This window comes from Coptis chinensis, chromosome 3 (genome assembly GCF_015680905.1).
Source record: "Coptis chinensis isolate HL-2020 chromosome 3, ASM1568090v1, whole genome shotgun sequence".
In the NCBI taxonomy this organism is placed as follows: domain Eukaryota; kingdom Viridiplantae; phylum Streptophyta; class Magnoliopsida; order Ranunculales; family Ranunculaceae; genus Coptis; species Coptis chinensis.
Window position 1 is genome coordinate 30,953,476 of NC_141458.1, and position 26,006 is coordinate 30,979,481.

Sequence of the window (26,006 nt, forward strand, 5' to 3'; positions counted from 1 at the left end):
GAATAATAAAATAATGAAAATGGAGGCGAGATGAAAATTTGGATTTCACGGAGGTGGAGCACGACGGCTCGGACTTCGGAAAAATTTAGAAATTTCGTTCATATAGGTGAGTAGCTATTTTGCTATTTCACCGAATCTGTAAACCGTTTTATTGTCCTATGTTTTCACTAAATTTTCTTGTTCATTATTCGGCGCTTACGTAGGTGTTGTTAAAACTTCGGAAATCGAAATTGAGATTTAACCGTCCAAGCTTTTATGGGCGGCGGTTAAAGCCCCATTAGAGAAATCGTCATTTTCCTTGTTTTCTCTCTGTTTTATACTCTTTTTTGATTTCTTGTGGGTTGAACTATGATGTTTTTATTTGTTTGAACTTCGTTGGTTGATGTCGGGTTTTCGAAGCTTCGAAGTCGAGGCTTAATGGCGCCCGGCGGTTGGGCTTTTTGGGTTGAATTGATGGGGGTTGAACTTCGTGATATAGCCGTGATTAAGATTGGTGGTTAGCATAGAGCATTTGGAAGCTCATTAAGAAGTTAATGGCGCTCGAACGCCATTCTTGCGGATAATTGAGGGGTTGGGTTTTATTTGTGATTTTCGTTGTTTGAACTGTGTTTTTGGTATTGTGGGTTGGCGGTTTGAGGTATGGGGGTAGTGAGGAGGCGTGAATCTTGTTTGGAAGCTTGAAGCCCGACCATTAATGGCGGCAAGAAATTCCTAGATCTAGTTTTGTGATGTTTGGATTGGACGATTTGGGCTTGTTGTTTTCATTAAAGTTGGTTGGGTTTGGATGGGGAGTCTAACCGACTTAATGGAATGGGAGTGGGTGGCGGAAAAAATTGGGTGGCGGTGGTGGCGGTTGGAGAAGATGAGCGTGGACGGTTTGGGCTTGGGCGGTTTAGATGGTTGGGCTTTGGGTTGGTTAGTTGGGTAGGACCATTAATTAGTTGTTGGTTTTGGGTGGTATTTTAATCGGGTAGGACCCACATCGGTTTTGTGTTGGACCAATTCTTTTTAGCCTTTGTTTTGTGGACCAGTTCAGTTTACAGTTTTTGGGCCGAAATCCAATTTTTCTGTTTTGGGCCGATATTAATCTTTTAAGCTTTGGACCATTTTAATTAAGTTTAGTTTGGGCCCAGTTTAAATTAAGTTTTTGGGGCCGATTTCAGTTTAATTTTTGGACCGAACCACTTAACTGTTTTTGGGCCCGTTTCTAATATTGCTTGGGCCATCCATATAATTTAATATAGATCCCATTTTGGGTTAGAATTAATAAGTTGGTTTTAGACTTTTCGGGTTCTAAGGTTTTGGGCTTGGCGGTTAGGTCCGAACCATTACCTTTAGTCACGAGAGCATGAGCCATGCACTTTGACCTTAGCCATGAACCATGGCTATGACCTTTTGTTTGTCGAACATGGAAACGACAGTTTGACTTTGACCATGACCTGTTGACTTTGACTTTGACCATGACATGTTGACTTTGACCAGGACAGTTTGACTTTGACCATGACCTGTTGACTTTGACTGTTGACCTTTGATTGTTGACTTTGACCGTTGACTTTGACCGTTGACTGTGGAATGTTGACTTTTCCAGTTTTTCACATATTTGATTTGTATGGACAAATATAGTAATAAAACATTGTCGATATTATATAACTTGGATGGTCATTATCTAATTTAGATTTGACGTGAGTAGTATGTAAAGCATATACATATTGGGCTTTGATTGTGGACTTTTGACTGTCTAATTGTGCTACGTTTTATGTTGTATATTATAGGGACATATGTAGTAATAAAATCTTTGTGGAAGCTTGTATATATTTGGTTGTCGAGTATCTAAGAAAGATTTGATGATGATGTTGTGTATTTTGACACGTGGCGATATTGAGATGTTAGGAGACATTATATTCTAATCTGCTTTATAAAATGTATGCGTTACGTTTGAAGTAATTGTGACATGATATAATATGCTGGGATATTTATATTAATGCAATATTTTGGAGAAATTTATATAAACGCTCCATTATTATATATGTGAGATGCTACTATGAGGTAGTATAGTATTGGTGAATATTTGCCCACGGGAGTGTGGTGTAGTGCAATAATATATTGGCACGTGAAAGAATGAAAGTGGTTATGAGATATAATTGAGATATTTCTAAATATTGTGGCTTAGTGCAATAAGGTAATTGACCTGCACGTGATATAGTAGAAATGATTATGAGTCATTAATGGATGACATTTGAATAAACTACGTAACGAAAATCCTAGAACCTAGCTACCACAACTCATGTGATTGGCCCTTCTGGCATTTCAGTTAAGCTGAATGGCCTTCAGGCGTAAGATGTGATTGGCCCTTCTGGCGTTTCAGTAAAGCTGAATGGCCCTCCTGGCGTAGCCGAATAGTGGCTTGATTATTCCGTTCGCAAAATAGAACGATGACGCGTGATATTTTATGCTGAATAGTGGCAGTACTTACATAGATTTGGCTTCCGTGTGAGGATTTACGGTGTCGCGGCATCCCATTTCGGGGTAGTTACGCATACGAAGTGACTCATTATGTAAGGGGAGGCATGTGGATGTACATGTTGTTGGGTAGGTAGTGATTGTGGTAGCCGGGGAAACTAGGTAAGACATAGATCTGACGTGAATTTTAGGGACACGCAAAGAAATCCTTAATAATATAATTATGGTAATATGTTGGTAAATGATATATCTCTAGATAGATGATTGTATATGTTTGGCTGGTTAGTAGTTTAGTTAGAACCTAAGGCGCCTCGTGGAGGAACTAAATGCCTTGTTATTATGCGTATGGTATGTTGTATTAGTTGTTGGAAGTTAAAGCCTCGATTGGAGGAACTACACTGCCTAGATTATTTATCTTAAGGATGTTGTATTAGTAGTTGGAAAGTTAAAACCTCGGTGGAGGAACTAACTGCCGTAGGGATTGTGTATATATATGTATAATTATATGTTGTATTTTAGAGCTACTCACACCAAAGCATTTTTATAATCTTGAACCGATTGCATGTTTGCTTTACCGGGTGTATTCATTCAATGAACATAGTTGATAAGTTTTGACAGGTTTAGTGATGAAGAAGATTGGTTTCTTTGCTTGTGGTTTCGTTAGCATTACATCTCGGGATGTGTTTTGTTTTCCTTAAGGTGATATAGGTTTTTCAGTTGAGGCAATATTATTTGTATTTTCATTTGTAATTTTAATTAAAGAGTTGTTGAAAGGAGATTTGTAAGTAATCAGTATTTGAGAATTTTTGAAATGAATAGGACTTTTGTATAATAGAAATTTTTATTGGTTTTTAATTATCCGCATATTTAAACTGTTTATGGGTTTTTGGAAGTGGAGAGTGCGTCACACCTCGGAGATCGAAGAGTCGGGGACAAATAATGTTTTTCCAAATTCTTTCGAAATTCGGGGTGTGACAGCAGGTATCCAAATTTCCATATTGTTGCTCGGGTATCTCATAATTTCTTAAGTTTTTATCTCGGAATTCCTATTGGCAGGTATTTTAATTATTTGATTATGACTTAAATTGTTACTAATTTTGGGTTTTGTTATAGTCTGGGGTTTGGTATATTGCAAATTATGCTTCGTGTGTTTTCAGTTTTGGGTTTGGGGTGTTTAAATTTTTGATTTTTTTTTGTTCTCTTAGTGTTGGTTATATGATCTATGAAGGGTAGTGAAAATTTAGACCTTTCTAATGTGAATTGTTTGCTTCATTTTGCTATAATGTGGGGTTTGTTTTAATGGAGTTTGTTTAGATGGGGTTTGGTTAATTTTGGGTTTTTTCTTCTTTAATACTCTAAAAATCAAAACTTTCAAGTTTATACTTCAATTGCTCTCTTTGTCTACTGAATACTACTTTGTTTAGATACTTTAGGTAGAAAAGTTAAGGCTTTGTTGCAACTGAAAAATTCGCTGAAACAGTTCTTTAGCGGAAAAGCTAAAAAGGTATTTTTTGGGGTTTTGTTCTAATCACGCTAGAATTTATTTTTGGGTTTTAAAAATCCAGAGTAAAAAAAGTTGCTTTTTGTGGAGGATAAATCCAGATAATTGAAAAAAACCACACGCTCACTCGCGATCTCAATACATAGAGATAAAGAATTGATTTTTATAAGATGGGTGGAAGTACAATAGATGATGATTGGGAGTTGACTGCTCCATCTAGTGATGTATGTACTTTGGTTTTAGTAGGACGTACTGGTAATGGGAAAAGTGCTACAGGGAATAGCATTCTTGGAAGGAAGTCTTTTAAGTCACGGGCCAGTTCATCTGGTGTTACAAGTACTTGTGAATTACAGAGGTCTATTTTAAGAGATGGTCAAATATTGAATGTTATTGATACTCCAGGTCTCTTTGATTTTTCTGTGGGATCTGACATTGTGGGCAAAGAGATTGTGAATTGTATTCGTTTGGCTAATGATAAGCACCCAAAACTGTAATATTAAACCTCGAGAGACATAGCATTTTGGTCAATTATGTGTTTAATAATCATGTAATAATTATATTTTCGTACTTTTGCAGGTTTCCGCAATTAAAATGAAGATAGCGATAAAACATGCATCAAAGTACAGGAATACGGGAATATTTGGAGTTTCCCACTCGACCCCGTGAAGCCGAAGTTTCCAAAAGAACAGAACCAGTGCGGGACGGGCCCACATATGAAGAAGCACGGAACTTCCGAAGCTCAAATCGGATAAATCTAGGTGCCGACGTCGGCTAGTGAAGCTGCCAAGTACAAGAAATACGGGAATATTTGGAATTCCCGCTCAATCTCAAATAAAGCCCAACAAAAAGCGACTAGAGCCGAAGTTTCCAAAAGAACAGAACCAGTGCAGGAAGGGCCCACATATAAAGAGGCAGGAAATTTCCGAAGCTCAAATCGGGTAATTCTAGGTGCCGACGTTGGCTAGTGAAGCTGCTATGGCGACGAGGCGGCGTACTCTGCAAGGACAAAAGTAGTAAAAGCGCCAATTTAGTAGCATGCCTGGACACACTAAGTGGACACACTCTGCGGGCCCGGAAGGCATGATGAGTCGGCATAGGCGGTGGCAATTGATGGTTTCAAATTGATACCATCTGTCTGTCAAAAGAAGACGCGTATCAATTCAAACCGGTGGTTTGAATTAACATAAACTAAAAACAAAACATTAAAATGGCAAAAGGACAAAACTTAAAACCGTTGAAAACAAAGTTTGGTTTGAACCATTCAATTAGCAAAAGAACAAAATCTTAAATATTCACGGGTCACTTTTGTATTGCTTTATATATATATGAAGGTTTCGCCTTCATTAGAAGGTCTTCGACATATTAATGCTTTAGCTTACGTTAAATTTCTTTCTTGATACTTACCTTCCGCTATTTTGTTTTGTGACTTAATACGATAAGTTATTTTACCTTAATAACGGTTATTTCTTTCCTTGTTTAATTTACGTCGCAATTATTTACTTAATGTATCTGACAAGTTTTATTATTCCTCTATGATGATGAGCTAATCCCCACCGGGAGGGTTATCTTTGCTTCGTGGTAAAAATCGGATTGACTTCGTTAATATTTTAGAATCACTACTTAGGAATTAGACATAGAATTAACATCCGGTCCCAAAAAATGGTGAGGCGTACAAAGTTAGAGTCGATGCTCGGGGACGGTCGTAGCGATGACCCAAAATGTCTGTAGCGACTTCTGCAGTGTCGAACTGACTCTCAATTCGTCCGGTGATGTGAACTGTGCGGGAGCAGAAATAATATACGAGAGATGAGGTATTATCGAAACTCCTTATGCTAGTGAAATCGACCTAGAGATGTGGGCATGCACTAGGGATCAATACTTTCGGCGTCGTCTCGAAGCGAGGCGAACTAGAGATGTAGTGATTTAGTAATAAAAGCTGTTGAAAAATGATTCTTGCATGAGCATGATTAACTCTCTCCCTGTTTCTCTACTTTTATTTACCTACATATAATCGTAGTAGTAATTTATATTATTTGCATTACCGTTATTTTAATTAAAACCAACTAAAAGAAACCTAAAAATCCTACTCACCTAAAGTTGTAACTCCGGTTGTGAACCTATCCGGTGCCTAAGGTTTGGGCGATCCCTTACTCGACCTATCCTACCAATCCCAGCGTGAGTAAGGTAACTTGACTAAAACATACGACAATACGGACGTTGGACTTTGGACTTTGGACTTGTGTATGGACCGGACTTTGGATTTGTGGACCTCGGACTTAAGAAAATAAATGCTTGAAACCAATAAAGCGTGTGTAAAAAAGCGTTTTATCAAAATGGCCGCACGCCGAAGGACTCTGGACTTAACGTAATAAGCTGGAATACATCCATAAAAAACCCTCCCTTACCTCATCATCTTTTTAATTTTCATTTACATTTACAATACTAACTCTTTACCGTAATTTTTTTTCTACTAACAAATAGCGTGAGCCAAGTTTGTTTATTTTCATTAGCCGCAGTCTAAGTACTCCGTAGGATTTTGAAGTACTAAACGGACAAAAGAGTCTCGGACGAGGCTGAATTAGTAAGCACCTTGAAACTAACACGGAGTATCAACACTCCGGTTTTCAGTCTGAGCCACTTTCCTTTTCGATTACTCTTTTGGGCTCTTTGGTCTGTTTTTTCTAGTAAGCATAAGCTTGGGGAGTAGTCGATCGCTATCACGAGGAATCGCGGGGGCCTTGAGTTTCAAACTCTTAAACTCCTCAAACTTTGTCGAGGATATTATTTGCTATAACCTGTTTTACCTCGTATATTTGTATGTTGGAATGAGAACTACGTGCATGTAAAGGTGGTTCGTCATCACATATTCACGTAACCACAATTAATATGATTCGTATATATATTTTGATATATCGTAGCACCAAACCACTTGCTTAGAATATTTTTGTATGTGTATGTTACATCAATTCACATCGCGGTATTAAATTGCATGAGTTAGTTCTTGACATTCCCTAACTCACGTATATAACTTACACATAGTTACGCATATAGGTAATATAGATTTGCATGGGTAGACTTTTCTGCGTAAACTAGTATATGTTAGTTAGTTTCTATTTTGGCATCTATCGTTTTTTAATTGCATATTTAGTAATCAAGTCTCCATAATACACTAATCATTAAATTAAAAAAAAAAAAAAAAAAAAAAAAAAAAAATTAAAATTTAAAAAATTAAAAAATAAAAATTAAAAAAAAATCATAGTAATTAAAAATTTCATCTAAATCATCTTAATAACACCCGCATAATACACCATCATAAATCATCATCCTATTCCATCGATTGCCTAGGAAACTTGAAAAAAATTGAGGTTGCCTAATTAAAGGAGCGTGCTAGCACGAACAACCTCCCTCGATTCTCTCGGGTAACACGGCTCTTTGGAATATTCACCGCGATTATCCTAGCTTCCTCGCTTTCGAGGTTAGCAGCATTTCGGGGAAGACGTGCTTCAACTTCCTCCTTCCTAACTTCTAAAAAACTCCAGTCATTATTCGTTCCTTATGAGCACTAAATTAAAATTCATATTTGTATGAGACTACGGTCTGGTAAACATAAGGAATTAGAACTTACATATCATCGTCGAAAATACAAAAAACAACTGTTTATGTTATCTCCTAGGCATAGTTCCTCCTCCGTAAATCAACCTTGTCAAACATCTCCGTTTCCATTATCCCCTTTAATTATGGCTGAAGAAAATCTCACAGTCGAGAAACCCTTTCGGTTTCTATATCGCCTTCTGGGGAAGGACACGCTTCTCGCATTAAACTTCGATCGCGATTGTAGGTGATTTTTCAGTATTCCGCCAAACATTTTCGGTTTGTTACCTGTTTACCATGGTTTAGACCATGAAAAACCATACAATCATCTTCGTCCGGATGCAACAAGTAGTCACCACTTTTCGCCATCCGACCGTTATAACGAACAAGTCTTGCTTAGGTTGTTTCCCTTCACCTTAGGCGATAAAGCTTCGGTTTGGCTCGCCCGGACAAAGCGCCCGCCAATCCATTGACACATGGGCCAAACTTGTTCAAGCATTCATGATAAAGTTTTATACTCGAAGAAAACTACAGAAATGCTTCAAAAGATTCAATTCTTTTCGCCCGGCACCCCGGGAATCCTTTTCGAAGCGTGGAGCGATTTCTTGATCTACTTCTCGAATGTCCCCATCATCAACTTCGACATTTGTATTAGTCCGTTCATTCTTTAATGGTCTCTCGACCATCAAAAGGAAACATTAGATATCATGAGCGGCGGTTGTTTCATGGACAAGGGTATTCTTGAAGCATACACTTTTCTTGAGAAGCAGGCCTCACGAAGCACCCATTGGGGAAACGATTCTTCTAGATCTTCTAAAGACACTCCTACCAAAGTTACGTCTATGTTGAGGTCAAACCCGATCCGAATTAAAAACTCTAATCGAGGACCTTAAACAAAAGGTCGATGCTCTTTCGGTACAAGTAAATGAACAAAAACCCAAGCGGTCATGGCTGCCAACGCTTCCCCATGCCCTCTTTGCTTAAGTCTTGAACGCCGATTCTTATTGTCTTTGGTATCACGAAAGTGTCCTCCCCAACCTTACGAAGAGGCTTGTGCTTTCAACATTCCTAATGCACCTTGGCGACAACATCCGAATTTAGCTTGGGCACCCCCGTCCAACAACAAGCTCCTCGGTGGCAACAGCGTTCTATCGACCACCCGCGAACTACAATTCCTATCGTCAAGGGAATCCTCCACAATTTCAGCAAAGGGCAAAGTAATTTTCCCAACAGCGCAAATATGGGATACCAAAACAACCGCAACCTTGTTCCGCTAGTCAAGGATATGGCTACCAAAATCAACCCGTGAATAATAACCGTGAACTAGTTCTGCCGCTCCCTTTGGTACAATCCACGGCCCGATAAAGCGGCTGAAACTTTCGACATACATGAATCAACAGGAATCAAATCCTAGCTTCTATCCAAGCGGTCTCTTCGGTCTGTTAGCTCGGGATAAAAGTCAAAAGGCGTGTTCCCTGGCCAAGGTTCAACCCCTAAAGCCTACAAACACTGCCTTTGAACTCAACAATGCACGGGACCTAGTGATCAAAGCCGAGGTGAGGTAAATGCCATTACCACTCTTAGTTACGGCGAACCATCGACAATAATATATCATTATGCGGACGAGGAATCGACGGAAGTCACGACCGCGTCCTTCCAACTCCTACCTCGCCAACCTATAGCGGACGAAGTTGTACCTTCAAAATCTACACCTCGTCCTAGGGAAAAGATAGCGATCCCTATACGGCGATTTCGTCCCCAAAGCTCCGTTCCCGCCCGTTTGGTAAAGAACAAACCACGGCGAACATTTTGATGAGATCCGTGAAACCTTCAAAAATTTGACCATAAACTTACCTTTCCTAGATCGCTAAAGCATTTGCCAAAGCATGCCAAGTTTTTGAAGGACATGTGTACCACCAAGCGGCGTCACGAATGTCCCTCAACAAAGCGTTCCTCAGCGGCGGTTTCCCTCGATTACCTACCACCAATGGTGTGGTAAAGTACAAGGACCGTGTCGACCAGCGGTACCACCATGCGTTGGGCGACAAATATACCGCTTGCGCTTTTAGACCTAGGTGCGGTGTTAACCTACTTCCTACTACTTATTTAGCGGTTAGGTCTTCATGAATTGAAACCTACCAATATGACTCGCAGCTTCGCGGATCGGCTCCATCAAATACCCAAAAGGCATAGTAGAGAGCGTTATAGTAAAGGTCCAAGATTTTTTACTATCCGGTTGATTTTGTCATTCTAGATCTTTGAAGTAGCTTGTGACTCCATCCCTATCATCTTGGGGCGTCCTTTCCTTTGCAACTGCTAACGCTCTCATAAATTGTCGGGATGGTTCAATGACATTGTCTTTTCGGGAACCTTTCTGTCGAACTTCAGCGTATTCAAAATAATGAAACAATTTCCGATCCTATAATGGGCGAGATTAGCTTTGGTTGATAGTGCGGAACATGATTATTTGATAAACTCTTTTCCCCAGACGAGATACACGGTTTCTTTCTTTTGATAATCGGAGTTTGGCGATGACTTCATACATAAGGGATGTCCATGCATTATTAGAGTCGATTACCACTATATTGACCCTAATCGTCGGTGCAAACTAATTCGGAAGAACCGGATTAAGCTCTTTTCCATTGAAGAGATGATCCTCGCGAATCCTTGATCCCCAATCCTCCAACTCGGTTTAAAACCTCTACCCCTGATTTGAAATGCATTACATCTCGATCCCGATGGTAGTCACCCTATAATAATTTCTGCTCACTTGACTCTGACGAAGAGACCGCGTTTGATTCATGTCATTCGTGAACACCGCTCCGCTATCGGATGGTCCTTAGATGATATCAAGGGAATAGACCCTAGCATATGCGCGCATCGTTATACATCTTGATGACGGCACAAAGACATCCACGAGAACCACAGCGCCGCCTTAATCCCGCTATGAAGGAAGTAGTGAGAGAGGAAGTTCTCGTTTACTTGATGCGGGTATCATATATACCTATCTCGGATAGTGGTGGGTTAGTCTGTCCCACGTTGTTCCCAAAAAGTCCGGCATTCAGGTTGTGCAAAATGAAAATGGTGAATGCATCTCCACTTTCGCATTCCTTTGAAATGGAGAATTTGCATTGACTATTGCAAACTTAATGCGAGAACCCGTAAAGATCATTTTCCTCTCCCCATTCATTGACCCGGATGCTAGAAGCGTTTAGCGGTCATGCTTACTACTTGTTTTCTTGATGGCTATTCGGATACTTCCAAATTGTCATCGATCCCCCGATCAAGAAAAAGACAACTTTCCGTGTCCCTTTGGAACCTTTGCTTCTGAGACGAATGCCTTTTGGTCTTTGTAATGCCCGGGCACTTTCAACTTTGCATGCTTCACATTTTTAGTGATATGGTGGAGCGTTATATGGAAGTCTTCATGGGCGACTTTTCCATTTACGGAAATTCCTTTAACGATTGTTTATCCAACCTTGCCAAAGTCTTAGCTTGGCGTTGCGAGGAGAAAAATCTGGTACTCAATTGGGAGAAGTGTCATTTCATGGTTACCAAAGGACTTGTTCTAGGTCATATTGTTTCAAAAGGCGGGATAGAGGTTGATAAAGCTAAAATTGTTAAAATTTCTTAGCTACCCTTCCCGCACGCGATTCGGGATATCCGTGCCTTTTTAGGCCCTTATTTGGGTTTCTGAGGAGATTCATTCGGGATTTCTCTAAAGTTGCTTTCGACCCTTAACCAATCTCTGCTTAAGGATGCGATTCGACTTCAATTTCAATTGCAAACAAGCTTTTGATACACTAAAACGCTCGACTACCGCTCCTATTATTCAACCCCCGATTGGTCTCAACCATTGGCGATGTGTGGCGCTAAGCGACTTTGCTATTGGTGCGTGCTAGGCCAGCGGACGCGACGACAAACCCGTTGTCATTTATTACGCTTAGTAAAACTCTTAACGACGCTCAGCGTAATTATACCACAACCGAGAAAGAGTTCCTAGCTGTTGTCTATGCTTTGGATAAGTTTTAGCCCTACCTAGTTGGAACATCGACCATAGTATATCTTGACCATGCCATGATTCGGTACTTACTCGCGAAAAGGGCCTTAAAACAACGATTGTTCCGCTGGATCCTTCTCTTACAAGAATTCACCACGGAAATCAAAGACAAAGAAAGGAACGAAAATGTAAGTAGCCGACCATTTATCAAGGCTGGTTGGTGACATCGATAGTGATTCGAAGCTATCGGTGATTCCTTCCCGACGAATACTTGTACTCTATTTTTCATCTCCATGGTATGCGGATATCGTTAACTACCTGATTCTTGAGGAAGTCCCCTCCTTTTGGTCACGTCGATCATAAAAGTTCTTATCCAGCTTTGTAAAATATTATTTTGGGATGAACCCTACCTCTTCAAGTATTGTTCCGACCAACTCATTTCGTCATTTGCATTCCGGTGGGAACACACCGGCGTATTATCCTTTTGCCATGAACAATCTTGCGGAGGGCATTTTGATGGGAAAACTGCGGCCAAAGTGTTACAATGTGGTTTTCTTGGCCTACCCTTTTTCGCGATGCACATGAACATTGCGTAGCTTGCATTCGTTTGTCAACACCTAGGTCGAATTACCAAGCGAAATATGATGCCCCTAAGTCCTATCTTGATTGTGGAAATTTTTGATGTTTGGGGCATTGATTTTATGGGACCCTTCCCTATTTCTCAAGGTTTTCTATACATTTTAGTCATTTGTAGACTATGTGTCCAAATGGATTGAGGCACTTTCGCATGTAATTTCGAATGACCATAAGGGTATCGTGAGATTTGTAAAGAAAACATTTTTTTCTCGTTTTGGTGTTCCCAAAGCTATCATCGTGATGGGGGTACACATTTTGTAACAAAATTTTTGGGTTTTAATGAAGAAATATGGAGTTACTCACAAGGTTGCTACTCCATACCACCCACAAACAAGTGGCCAAGTGGAAGTCTCCAACGAGAGAGATAAAGTCTATTGCGGAGAAAGCGTCAACCCATCAAGAAATTTGGTCTCTCCGCTTATCGGATGCCTTGTGGGCATACCGAACAACATTTAAGACACCTATAGGGATGTCTCCTTACCGCATTGTTTTTGGAAAACCTTGTCATCTGCCAGTTGAACTTGAGCATCGTGCCTTTTGGGCCATCAAAAGCCTCAATTACAATATCATCGAGGCAGGTGAGAAGCGAAAACTGCAATTAAATGAGCTTGAGGAGATTCGGAGTGATGCTTATGATCTCTCGAAATCCTACAAAGCTAATATGAAAAGAGTGCACGACAAGCACATTTTGCGTAAGGATTTCAATATTGGCAAAAAGTTTTTTATTGTACAACTCAGATTACACATCTTTCGGTAAATTGAAAACACGATGGTGCGGTCCTTTCATTTGTCAGGTCGGCTGTGAAACATTATGGGGCAATCTCTTTGCTTAATCAAAAGATAACGAGTGAATTTCAAGTCAATGGACAGCGCCTAAAACATTACCACAAATTACGCTCACCCGGATGTTGAGCGGACTCTTCTTTCTTGAACCCATTATACAGCGACTAGATGTTTTCGTTTGGCGTACTCAATCTTGTTTCTATAGAGTGCACGCCATTTTGGTAGCCGGGCCATCTTCTATCTTATGATCTCAAAGTTCTTTGAAGTGTGTGGTTGCTGGCGGAACCTTAGTCCGGAAACTCTTTTCTGAGCGGATTATAAATGTGATACGCAACCACGAGCAAGCGTGCTTTTCGATAAGCGATGGGTACCTAAAATTTCACCTCCTTCCTTTTCTTCCCTTTTCTACTCTCTACCTCGCGAACTTCAGCTAATCATTTGGTGTAAGTCTCACTCATCACGAATAGGGAATGGTCGTAGTTCTTTTGCTTTTAAGTAAGCGGCGTCTTGCGAAGGATGGGCTGGTGTATGCATTGCCAAACACCCATACGTCTAGGCGCTCGACTTCCTATCCGATACTAGCGGTTTTAAGGTATACTTTTGTCTAACACCAGCTGCAGCGGGATAATCTTAAATCGCGCGGCGCCGTTTCTCCTACTGGGATGGGATTCGTCTTGAGAATCGACAATAAAAGACTTCGATTTGTCTTGAGAATCGGCGTTAAAAGACTCAATTCGTCTTGAGGATCGGCGTTAAAAGACTCACCTTGTAAATATGTTTATTTTGTTACCTCTTCCCTTTGCATTAAGTTTTGCACAAGGGATTCGTGTCAAACCTCGGATGTTGCATACTTGGAACACAAACGGGCAATGGATTCCACCAGACCAACCCTAGAATTGGTTACTTTGAGTCACTTGGGGCGGTTTGAGGATAGCCGTATGTAAAAAGGGCAATTTTATTAGACCGTAGCGCGCCGGGTCGGGATGGTACCGATCCGCCCCTAACCCCATAATACATAGAGGTGAAGCCACGGTCGGCTGGATTGGGTTAATCTCGAGCCGACATGATAGTTGTCTACGATTTAAGATGGTGACTCCACGGACATTCAGTGTTTTCACGCATTATATCTCCCTTGTATGTAAATAAAACCCTTACAAAAAAAAAAAAAAAAAAATTGTGACTTTCAAGAATGACTCATACAATTGGATAGAATTTTTCGTGCCGATCATTTTCGATATCTCATTAGATCCAATTCGAGACCCAAGCGAGTCATGGAGTGCGCATTTAGATTTTTAGGTTTAAATCGGGCTTTAGGCTTGATTTGGGAGCCGAAAATTTTGGCCCAACCCAAATATCGATTTTCGGCCCATTTAAACCCAACCAACCCGATAACGCAGCGTCACTATTCCACGATTCGTCTCCCTAAAAACCGGATCTTGCCCCTCTCGCATCGGTCGCCGCGAGATAGGCCCACACTAAAACCGGGTCTCGTGGCGAGAGACCCTCACAGCTCGATCAAAATTTCCTTCCGTCGGATCATCACAATTCTCCCCTCATCAATAATCCATAGCCATCCTCCCTCTTAGATCAACAATGGCTGGAAGCGACGGATTTGTGTGGAAAAATTTTGGAAATTTGTTTGAAAGCGGGATGTTTGCTCCATTCTTTGATCCACGAAATTCACTCTAGAGGATGGGAGAGTTTGTTATATGCCAATGGAGGGCTTTATTCTAAGGATTTGGTGATGAAATTTCTACGACAATGGAAGCTTTAATGGCGACCATTTTTGGATCACCGTCGAGGGTGTGCGACCGCGAAGTCACACGGTGTTGCTCCGGGATCGCGGGCATTCCAACTGGTCGACCCCGGATTTGACTTCGGCGATCGATCCGTGTACCCACGGACTTACGACCTAATGCTCGACACGCTTATCGAGGGAGAGTACAACATCGATGGAAAATCGCGGCGTATCGGTATTTCGGTCGCGGCGAAACCAGCTAGCGATAACTTCAATGGTGGGGACTGAGCGTCATTGGCACCTCGAAGCCTTCCGACATCAACAAGACCTTCCTCCACCTTCTTTGGATCCTCCAGGGAGGCGAAAGGGTAACTTCTACGCATCGTTACCTTTCTTTTTGATATTATCACACATGCCACTCTTAGGTTACGCCCCCTTGCCGTTTCTAGTAGCGCAAGTCATGATTAATCACGGGATTTTTTGCGCCACCCCACTACTCCCTATACCACAATATGAGAATATCTTTGGTGTTTAAGAAATGCATACAAGACCCTTGGGAACCCACGGCACCTAGGGCAGCCAAAACACGCTAAGCGTAGGATCCTCTCACCCACCATACTTTGATGAGACTGCCATGAGTAAGATCACCCAACCCATAGAGGCCCTACGTGCGGTGAGCGGTGGTGCGAGAGACATGTACACTTTCGCCCGGTGTATCGATGAGGCGTACCTTAGGCGAGTTAAGGACAGATATGACCACTTCGCCCGAGTCGATCGATGATGACGGCATGGGTGAATTCAGCGAGGAGATGAAAGCCTCCATGACTACATTTCGGGGGCCGGTATGCTTTTCGCCCGGAACCGGTTTATTGAATGTTCATGGCGAGCGAGCATCGATTTCGAGCTTTCGGTGATGGATACTCTTGGTGATATCGGGGCGGTTAGCATCCGCGGGGGGCTCGTCTTTGCCGCGGCGTCGGGGACTCACGGTTCTTCTTCGCGGCCCCGAGGATTACGCTTTCTGACACGAGGAGGATCATCGGTAGCTAGTTTTATTTATTCGGTCTTGTATAATATTATATCGGACATTTTATTTACGTGTTTGTACTTTCTAGCTTAATAGAGATAGTTCCTAAAATATTTTTATTTTGACATATTAGCTATATCTAATATTATAGTATATAGGTAGGAACATATATTAGTAGTAATAAATTATATACATATATATATATATAAATATATTTCATATGTCATACTTAAACAACAAATTTTAACGTAACTAACACGCGTTGAAACCAATAATGAAAGCAGCATCTATAAAAGCGATTCGAAAAGCGGTCATGAACCACATCTAAAAAGCGGTCGAAAAGCGGTCATGACCACATCTAGAAAACGGTCGAGGAAAAAGCGGCAATTTTCTTTCTATAAATAAGTTCAACTCTTCCTCCATATTTCACTTATATTCTTCCCTCTACACTTCTTATTCTACAATCCGTTTTTGGATCACTCCAAGCTCAAGATTCATGGATGCACTAGAAAAGTTTGGCGACAACGGCTTGAATATGCTACTCAAGTTTTCATGCTTTCGGTTGTTTTATTATAGTCATGTTGTTAATGTGGCATATAGTTCTATCTAATATTTAGGTTTGTAGTTAAGTCATCATTATCATTATGTTGTGTTTCCATACCATTTATGCGTTCTTACATCCTATTGTGATAATATATCTCGTTTTCCTTGTCCTTCTACGTTTACGTTTAAAAAAAAAAAAAATAATAATAATAATAATAATAATAATAATAATAAAATAATAAAAAAAAAAAATAAAAAAAAGGGGCACTCCTTGTCATATGCCCCATTCTTCTTATCCACACTTCATCCACTTTTTAGCATATCTTAGAAGATACCGTGGTCTAACTACCCCTGTGACACCTCGTCATTATCTTTTACATTTTTCGGATGGGTGCCTATTTATACCAAGGATAGACACCTCAAAAATTTAACTTCCCTGTTTCCAAAATAATTTTTCACCACTCCATCTTTAATGGCCCTCACTAGAAGTTTAGATTGCACGAGCAAAATTTTATGGAAAATTTTTCAAAATGGTCTTTTCATCCTTTCTTTGACTTTGAAATATTACGTAGAGGATGGTACCCCTCTTTTACACCATAAGCAAACATTTTATTCGGAGAATTAGTCTTGTTATTTTATAAAAGCGGTTATTTCCAAAGCGGACAATTCTTTGTCCGTGCTAATGGATCTTGGCGTGAATTGACTATGGAAATCATCTCGAGGTACTTCAAATTCCTATTACAAACCAAGGAGTACACCTTCCGAGGATTCACCTTTTCGATAATATCCGGCATCGATGTTTGCAACTATCCTTCGCGGCGAATACAACCCGGAAGAACCGTATTGTTTATCGGCGATCCTTACAAAAGAACCAATTATCTGTGATCAATGGGTAGCTCATAATGTCCTAGGCACATCTAAGACTTCGAAATAACAAAACCACTCCTCCATTTACTCACGGGTGTTGCGGACTAACTGCAATGACTTTTGCATTATTAAATTTCTGCGGAATGCGATTTGCGTGCTAGGAAAAAGCAGCTCCTTTACCAACCATTGTAACACTTATCATGATAAATTGGGGTTTTTCTAGCAGTTCTCCTCATACACCTCTTGAGCGGCTAACATTCTTACCATTCACTTTCGGTATGTAGGAGCGGATTACGGAACCCGGCGTTGCAAAGAACCATGTCGATGCGGGGACCAAAGCGGCGATTGTTCCACCGATAACATTTTTACTGAAAATGCATTATGCAGCGTATTTAATCAATGGAAGGGCTTCGCTTAATTCAACAAGGGTGATGACATTATTCAAAGCGTCGAACATTATTATCACCCGGCCTTCTTGAATTTCGGGACTGCGGACAATAAGCGAAGAGGAACAAAGCACAATTTTTGCCGCCACAACCGGTTCTTGGCAAATCACACTCTCATAATGGAGAACCACGCCAAGATTTACCAAAGCGAGAAAGCAAAATGTTGCAACGGAACATTTGCCGCGGATTAACGGCATAGAAAATCTTATAAGCGGATCCCTTCCACAAGCGGGATCCTAGCCGTTACTTGGGCCAATGAAACCATTTAAATTTTGAAATTTTATATTATTTATCATTTTCTTTTTAGTTTTTAATTTTAGGTATGGTAAATTGTTTCTCGTAATTATTCTCATCATGCTCTAATATTTGTTTAATCAGGTCACATTTTTCACACAATGGAAGCTCAAAGATGATTCGAACAATCCTTCCATTCATTGTTGAATTCTCCGGCATATGGACATCTTTTTTCGGGGACTACATCACTCAAGTTGGGTGGAACTCTCTCATTTACACGGGGCGGACATACTCCCCAGGTTTGGCGGTTTATTTTTATAATAACATGGAAGATCTACCACTGTCGGGGTTTCCCTTTGAATGGATTTACACTCGTATTGGAAACACGACCGACCGCTTTTTATGAGCCAGCGGTGGCTATGGCTCTAGACCTTCCTCCTCTCCAGCCGGACCTCCCCATCAATACATGATAGAGAATGACCTTAATGACTACTCTAGGGAGGATTTTGCTTGCCGCTATGGCGATGGCCTTGCCCGCGTCAAAGAAGCGTGCGAAGGCGGCGATGGCGAGAATTCACTATTCCACTAGCCGGTATGACCATGAATGTAGGAAGCGCCATGTTATTTATTCTTACGAATATCATGGGAGATTGGCATTTTTCCACGGCATCAAAGGAAGCGTGTAAGACATTCCATGCATTGGCCCGATAGCGTACCACCGCCGACATTCTGAGAACTAGTAATTGAGAATCTTAAGAAGGCTAGGTCTTTTCGGCAAGACTATATCACCGCACCCGATTCTGACATGCGGATAGTGAGGACATACTTCCACGAGTTTGCAGCCACCTTTCAAAGGCTGGGTAAAAAGGTCGACTCTATGTGTCCAACAAACAAGATAATTCGTTCCTTGCGATTTCGGACATGGACATGCAAGGGTATCAAGAAAGTTCGTTCGTTCCCCTAATGATGATAAAATGATAGCTCATCTAGATAATGCAAAGAAAAGGAAGTGGAGTGAAGTCACGGAAAGCTATGATAGATTGGCGGGATGCAAAGGAATGGCATTTCTCTGAGGGGCGAGGCAAGGAAGGACTATCCCCGGTTCAATTTTGGGGCAATGTGAGTTGATGCATGTACATATTTGTTTTATGTTTTGATGTGAAATAAATAAGTGACCCCTAGTGTGATTGTGCTACTCTAACGGTGTGCTTCTACTTTTATGATGTATAATATATAGTGTGTTACAATAAATTTCGTGGGCGATGTCGACTTTATTTTTTTGCTCAAAGCCTCACCGGGTATACTCTTTCTTCCTCTTAAACACTTTGAGGGACCAAAGTGTCCATTTGTTTGGGGGTGGTGAGAACCTTTTGCAAAAATTAGGCATGCATAGTTGTATATAGTTTACTTAATATCTAAATAAAGCGTATTTAGTGACAAATTCTCGTTTCTCTTTCTATGATGAAAAATATTTAGAAATCTCACCCTAGCATCGAATTAGGACTTGTTCTTAGAAACTTAATTTAATCATTATGCAATAGTTTTTACATCTTTTCATGAGCATTCATGCACGACTATCATTAAATGTATCTGGCCCGATAAGTTTACGGGACCCAAGGTTAGACAACTTAGTTTCCATATTCTGTAAGAATCTAACCAAAAAAGCCTCAAATGTATGATATATGAGTAATGACCGAGGAGGAGTAGTTCTTCGAATAGAAGTTCACACGTCTACTTACTTGATCACTACCCAAATCCTAGGCGAGAATTTAGGCCTTCTTTGGATCGATATAGCCAAAAATTCGCACTGTAAAATTTTTTTTTACCGCTAATTAAGCCCATTTGAACCTTTCATTAATCCTTTCTACTTCACCAATAAAATCATTACCCATCTAGTAACCACAAATAAATAAGCCTACCTAGATGATGAGTATGAGAAATAGGATGAAGTCTTGAGAAAAATGAAGAGAAAAACCTTGTCACAAATCAAAATCGGTTACTGTTTGAAAAAAAGAAAAAGAAAATAGAAATATGTTTCCAAAATCAAAAGAAATATCAAGGTTAGAATTTCCCCAAAGATCAAATCAAAAGGGAATACAAAAGCTTGAAAAATCCAAGTGTGGAAACCATGTTAGAAGCAAGAAAAAAAAAAAAAAGGATTTCTCTAGTATAAATATCTAGAAGACCTTATTCTCTCATACTTATCATTTTTTGAATTTTCCATTCCGGTTTCTTTTTACACTACCACCTAAGCCCCATAACACCTAATAAAGACCTCTAGCTCAATTAGGAATAGGATAGTGTGATAATAAGTAGTAGTTGTGACTTCTCGACCTCGGCTCCTCATTTGTCATTGAGTATGTGAGGAAGCGTGTGCTTGTATTTTGACTGCTTGGAGATAGCAAAGCTTGAGTGGAAAAATAAAGAGAAATTGTGTTTCGACACATACCGTGAAAACCTACTTAAGGGCGTTATCCAAAGGATCGAAACGGCCCTGCTTTCGTACATTTCATTATTTAGATCCTTTGCATGCATGCTCATACGTAGATGTTTGATTATTGTATGTATATTAACTTGAATTTGAAAGAATTAAATCCTTGTTTCCCTTGCTAGTGAGATGTCTAGATACACGAGATTAATTAAAGAAACAAGCCTTTGTTCTTGAGTCGTTGTAGTATAAATGAAGTTTGTGAGTATCTTCTCGGAAAACTCTCCGCGAGGCTATAACTTCGTCCACTAGGGAATTCCTAGTGGTTCAAGGCCTTGTTGCATATGGTCAATGCAACCGCGACTCTGCGAATGAAAGATTTAGCTTAGGACAACACATTTTTGATCACTTATCGTTTTAATGTCTCTTCTTTGCTTGAGGACAAGCAAAGTCTTTGTTTGAGGGGTGGTGTGATAAGCACCCAAAACTGTAATATTAAACCCGAGAGACATAGCATTTTGGTCAATTATGTGTTTAATAATCATGTAATAATTATATTTTCGCATACTTTTGCGGGTTTCGCAATTAAAATGAAGATAGCGATAAAACATGCATCAAAAATACAGGAATACTGGGAATATTTGGAGTTTCCCACTCGACCCGTGAAGCCGAAGTTTCAAAAGAACGAGAACCGGTCGCGGGGGCGGCCCACATATGAAGAAGCACGGAACTTCCGAAGCTCAAATCGGATAAATCTAGGTGCCGACGTTGGCTAGTGAAGCTGCCAAGTACAAGAATACGGGAATATTTGGAATTCCCGCTCAATCTCCGTAAAGCCCAACAAAAAAGCGACTAGAGCGAAGTTTCCAAAAAGAACGAGACCGGTCTGAGAGGAAGGGCCCACATATAAAGAGGCAGGAAATTTCCGAAGCTCAAATCGGGTAATTCTAGGTGCCGACGTTGGCTAGTGAAGCTGCTATGGCGACCCGGGCGACGTACTCTGCGCAAGGACAAAAGTAGTAAAAACGCCAATTTCGGCGCCGCCACTGGACACACTAAGTGGACACACTCTGCGGGCCCAGAAGGCATGATGAGTCAGCATAGGCAGGTGGCAATTGATGGTTTCAAATTGATACCATCTGTCAAGAAAGAAACACGTATCAATTCAAACCTGGTGGTTTGAATTAACATAAGCTAAAAAACAAAACATTAAAATGGCAAAAGGACAAAAACTTAAAACCGTTGAAAACAAAGTTTGGTTTCGAACCATTCAATTAGCAAAAGAACAAAATCTTAAATATTCGGGTCACTTTTTGTATTGCCTATATATATGAAGGCTTAGCCTTCATTAGAAGGTCTTCCGACATATTAATGCTTTAGCTTACGTTAAATTTCTTTCTTGATTACTTACCTTCCGCTATTTTGTTTGTTTTATTGACTTAATCTGATAAGTTATTTTACCTTAATAAGTTATTTCTTTCCTTGTTTAATTTACGTCCCGCAATTATTTACTTAATGTATACACAAGTTTTATTATTCCTCCTATGATGATGAGCTAATCCCCCGGGGAGGGTTATCTTTGCTTCGTAAAAAAATCGGATTGACTTCGTTAATATTTTAGAATCACTACTTAGGAATTAGACATAGAATTAACATCCGGTCCCAAAATGATCGAGATCGTACAAAGTTGGAGTGCTCGATGCTCGGGGACAGTCTCGGCGCGAATCTAAAATGTCGCGCGACTCTGCAGTGTCGATGACTCTCCAATTCGTCCGGTGATGTGAACTGCGTGCGAGAGCAGAAAAATAATATACCGAGATGAGGTATTATCGAAACTCCTTATGCTAGTGAAATGCGACCTAGAGATGTGGGCATGCACTAGGGATCAATACTCGGCGTCGTCTCCTCAAAGCGAGGCGAACTAGAGATGTAGTGATTTAGTAATAAAAACTGTTGAAAAATGATTCTTGCATGAGCATGATTAACTCTCTCCCTGTTTCTCTACTTTTATTTACCTACATATAATCGTTGTAGTAATTTATATTATTTGCATTACCGTTATTTTAATTAAAACCAACTAAAAGAAACCTAAAAATCCTACTCACCTAAAGTTGTAACTCCAGTTGTGAACCTATCCGTGCCCTAAGGTTTGGACGATCCCTTACTCGACCTATCCTACCAATCCCGTGAGTAAGGTAACTTGACTAAAACGCGTCACGACAACAACGGACGTTGGACTTTGGACTTTGGACTGTGGACCTCGGACTTTGGACTGTGGACCTCGGACTTAAGAAAATAAGTAACTGAAACCAATAAACGTGTGTAAAAGAGCGTTCTATCAGCTAAGGATGGGATCCATGCAGTTCTTGCTGTTTTTTCTGTTAGGACTCGTTTTTCACTGGAAGAAGAAGCTGCAATTCAAACTCTGAAAAACTTTTTTGGAGAGAAAATTGTGGATTACATGATTGTTGTTTTTACTGGTGGTGATGAACTTGAGGATAATGACGAGACCCTGGAAGATTATCTGGGTCGTGAGTGCCCTAAACCTTTACAGGAAATTCTTAAGTTGTGCAAAAATCATGTTGTGCTTTTCGATAACAAGGCCAGGGATGAAAGTAAGAAGGATGAACAGCTTAAAGAACTGCTATCCCTTGTAAACAAGGTCATAGCTGAAAATGGTGGGAAGCCGTATACAGATGAGTTCTTTGATAAACTAAAGAATGGAGCTGTGAAGCTGCGCGATCAACGAGAGCAGGTTGAGTCTTTAGCGGGTTACTCTAAACAGGAAATTTCGGAGTTAAAGGAGCATATGTACGAGTCATATAAAGATCAGCTGAAACACATAACTGACATGGTTGAGCTCAAGGTTAAGGAAACCACACAAAGGCTTGAACAACAATTGGCGTAAGAGCGGCCGACGTTTGAAGGCGAAAAGTTTGCACTAGCGGCACAAATGAAATCTAATGATGAAATCCGTGCACTTAGAGAGAGTTTGGGAGAGCTTAAAAGGAGACCGAGATCTTTGCGCGCAAGCAAGCCGTAAGCGGAGGATGTGCTATATTGTGATTTATTTATATTTGTCCGCCCAATACATTTTAGTGGGGAAAACCTTTGGAGTGATTACTTGATTTGCTTTCGGTCAAGTATCCTATGCTAGAAAGTGTTTTGCAAGTTTGACCTCTATACTTAATATTTTCACAAATGATTTTATGTATGGACCAAGTCGGTCCTTTTTTTAAAAAAAAAAAAAATCTAGATAATTGGCCTGTTGGACACTTATCTTTGTACCTATGAAGTGTATATTAGTTTGCACTTTGCTCATACTTTAAACGTTGATGTCTAATGAGTGATGAAAGGTACCAACACGGTTGATTCGATGAAGTTAGTAAAATACATATAGCTAATGAATAAATCTTTATGAAAGTGGCTTTCACTAACTATGAGTGGTTTATCGATCATAACTAGAAGTCATGTAGCCTTTGCCCGCGCAGGTTTGAATCCTGCCGTCCACGACCCTCACGTAGAGTCAATTGTTCTTTCCTTTTATTTAAAGTATAAGTGGTGTAGTCTGAGCTTGAAATCCCATGCCCATATTTTATTTGATAAGGAATTGTTCTTATATTTTTTTTCAATTTTTTTTCTGTGTCCATGGATATATATGGTTAGACCATTCACACATATATTGATGTATTGGTAACACATTGCAATATCAAGTCTCAAGAGTGGAAAATTTGATATTTTAAGCCTTAAGATGTTTACAAAACCGAAAATTCAATTCATGATACCTCAAATCTTCTAACAATCTAATGCGCGCGTGGCTGTCTCTGTCTCGTTCTAATTAATATGCCATTATCAGTCATCTAATCTGTATTTTGAGATAAAGTCAGATAAGCATCATTAGATTTATGCTTGTAATCCCAGAATCATTAAAAGAACTTGTTAATATATGTTCCTTTGTCAAATTCTGCACATGCCCACTTTCTATCACACTCTCTTTTGTTCCATTATTACTTCTCCCACTCTCTCCCCTATCTGCTACATTCTTTTCCTTATTCCTATCAACAAAACTACTATTTGGACTATTTACTTCTCTAGATAAATTCCCTTGATAAGTTTTATCCACAACCATTACTGTTATATTTTTCTCATTTCCAGTAAAATTCTCACTCTGGGACTTGTTTGAAACTAAATTCCCATCATTAAAAGCAGTAAAGCTAGAATTTTTACTCACTTCTTTGAAAATTCCTTCTTGGGCAGTTTTATTCCTACTTGAAAACTGGAATGGCCAAGAAACAAGAGGAGATTTAGTACTACTAAAGCCTTGAACAACAGGGTATAAAAGAGAAGCCTTTAAAGGATGGTTAAGAAACAAAACAGTTAACAAAAGAACAGAAGCTATAACTCCTAAACCAAAACCAGAAAACACTCTACTTTTTATAGTTATAAACTGTTCTGATAAACCAAGTGACCTTAGAAACTTTTTCAACTCCATTGTACTACACTAGTATGTATAAGCATGTATGTGTTATGTATATAACTCTTTGTATATAACAATGTAGATAAAAATACGGAGATTACTAAGATGGGTTTGGAGTTTGAGAATAGTTAAGTGGTTGGGTTTCGAGAAAAGCAAAGAATGAGTGCGAAGAAACAGAGGTGAATGGAGAAGAAGAAGAAGGTGAAGAAGGAACAATTGTTATCATTAGAAAAAAAAAATGTAGTGCGGTGATTAACTTGAGTTCGTGCACCCTTGAATGTTGGTAGTAGTGTGCTGGCTTGGTCAATTAGAATGCCCAACATCTTTTCCAACTCTGCGTTTGTTCTAATTGAATATGTATGCCCTCTTTCCTGTTCATGTGTCCCTCACACCCTTATTTTAGAACTGGATTAGATACTAGAATATAAAAGAAGAAAAAAAAATGTACTCATTGGGGTGATGAAATGGTCTCATGGTATTTTCGACTTGGGTCTTTGTATAACTTGCGTACTATATACTACGAATGGTTCAAGTAAGAGATTCTCTATAGAAAAAAAAAAGTTCAAGTAGGTGATCCAACTAGATTGCAAATAAACTTAAATTGTTTAAGCTTTGAAATCTGGATCATCGTCTTGTATTCTTCGTTTGTTACTTTAAGTGTTCAATTTTATAAATTTAGTCTGTTTGATATATGTCAAAGGGGCTACAAGATATTTTCATTAAATTAGTAATATATACCTTTTCTGATGCACCCATTATGTATCAGGTTTCAAATATTTGATACAAATTGAGCCTTCACCTATAAGACATAGCATTCAAGATGAGCTTTAAGATACAAATTGTAAATACTATTCTAGATGAGCTTTAAGATACAAATTTAGAATACTAAGATTGCTCATTCTCACATGAAGCACTTTGAGATGGTAGCTTTGCATCTATTCGGCCCATGCTTTTAGTTCTCTTGTTTATCTAACATGACTAGGTGTTGAAAATGTGAAAAGTTTAAATAATTGCAGTTATGATTTTGACTAAATTTTCTATTAATTCTCTATAATTCTTAGTGTAATTATAGTTGGGTTCAGCCTAGTATTATAGAAAAATTATAGGCACTTAATCAGGAAATTTAGTGCATACTTTATTGACAACCTTTTTTGAGTGTATAATTGTATGTGCATATTGTATCGATAAATTGGAATATATAGCAATAATAAGAAGTGAATGTTAGTGTTTTATTTTAAAATATTGTTTAAATTGGTGGACAAAAACTAGATTTGT

General features: G+C 39.6%; 1 pseudogene; it reads left to right on the top strand.

The window, feature by feature from the left end:
- Positions 1 to 4,131: 4,131 nt before the first annotated feature.
- LOC147509142 (immune-associated nucleotide-binding protein 9 pseudogene) lies at positions 4,132 to 23,162 on the top strand (annotated as a pseudogene).
- Positions 23,163 to 26,006: the final 2,844 nt, after the last annotated feature.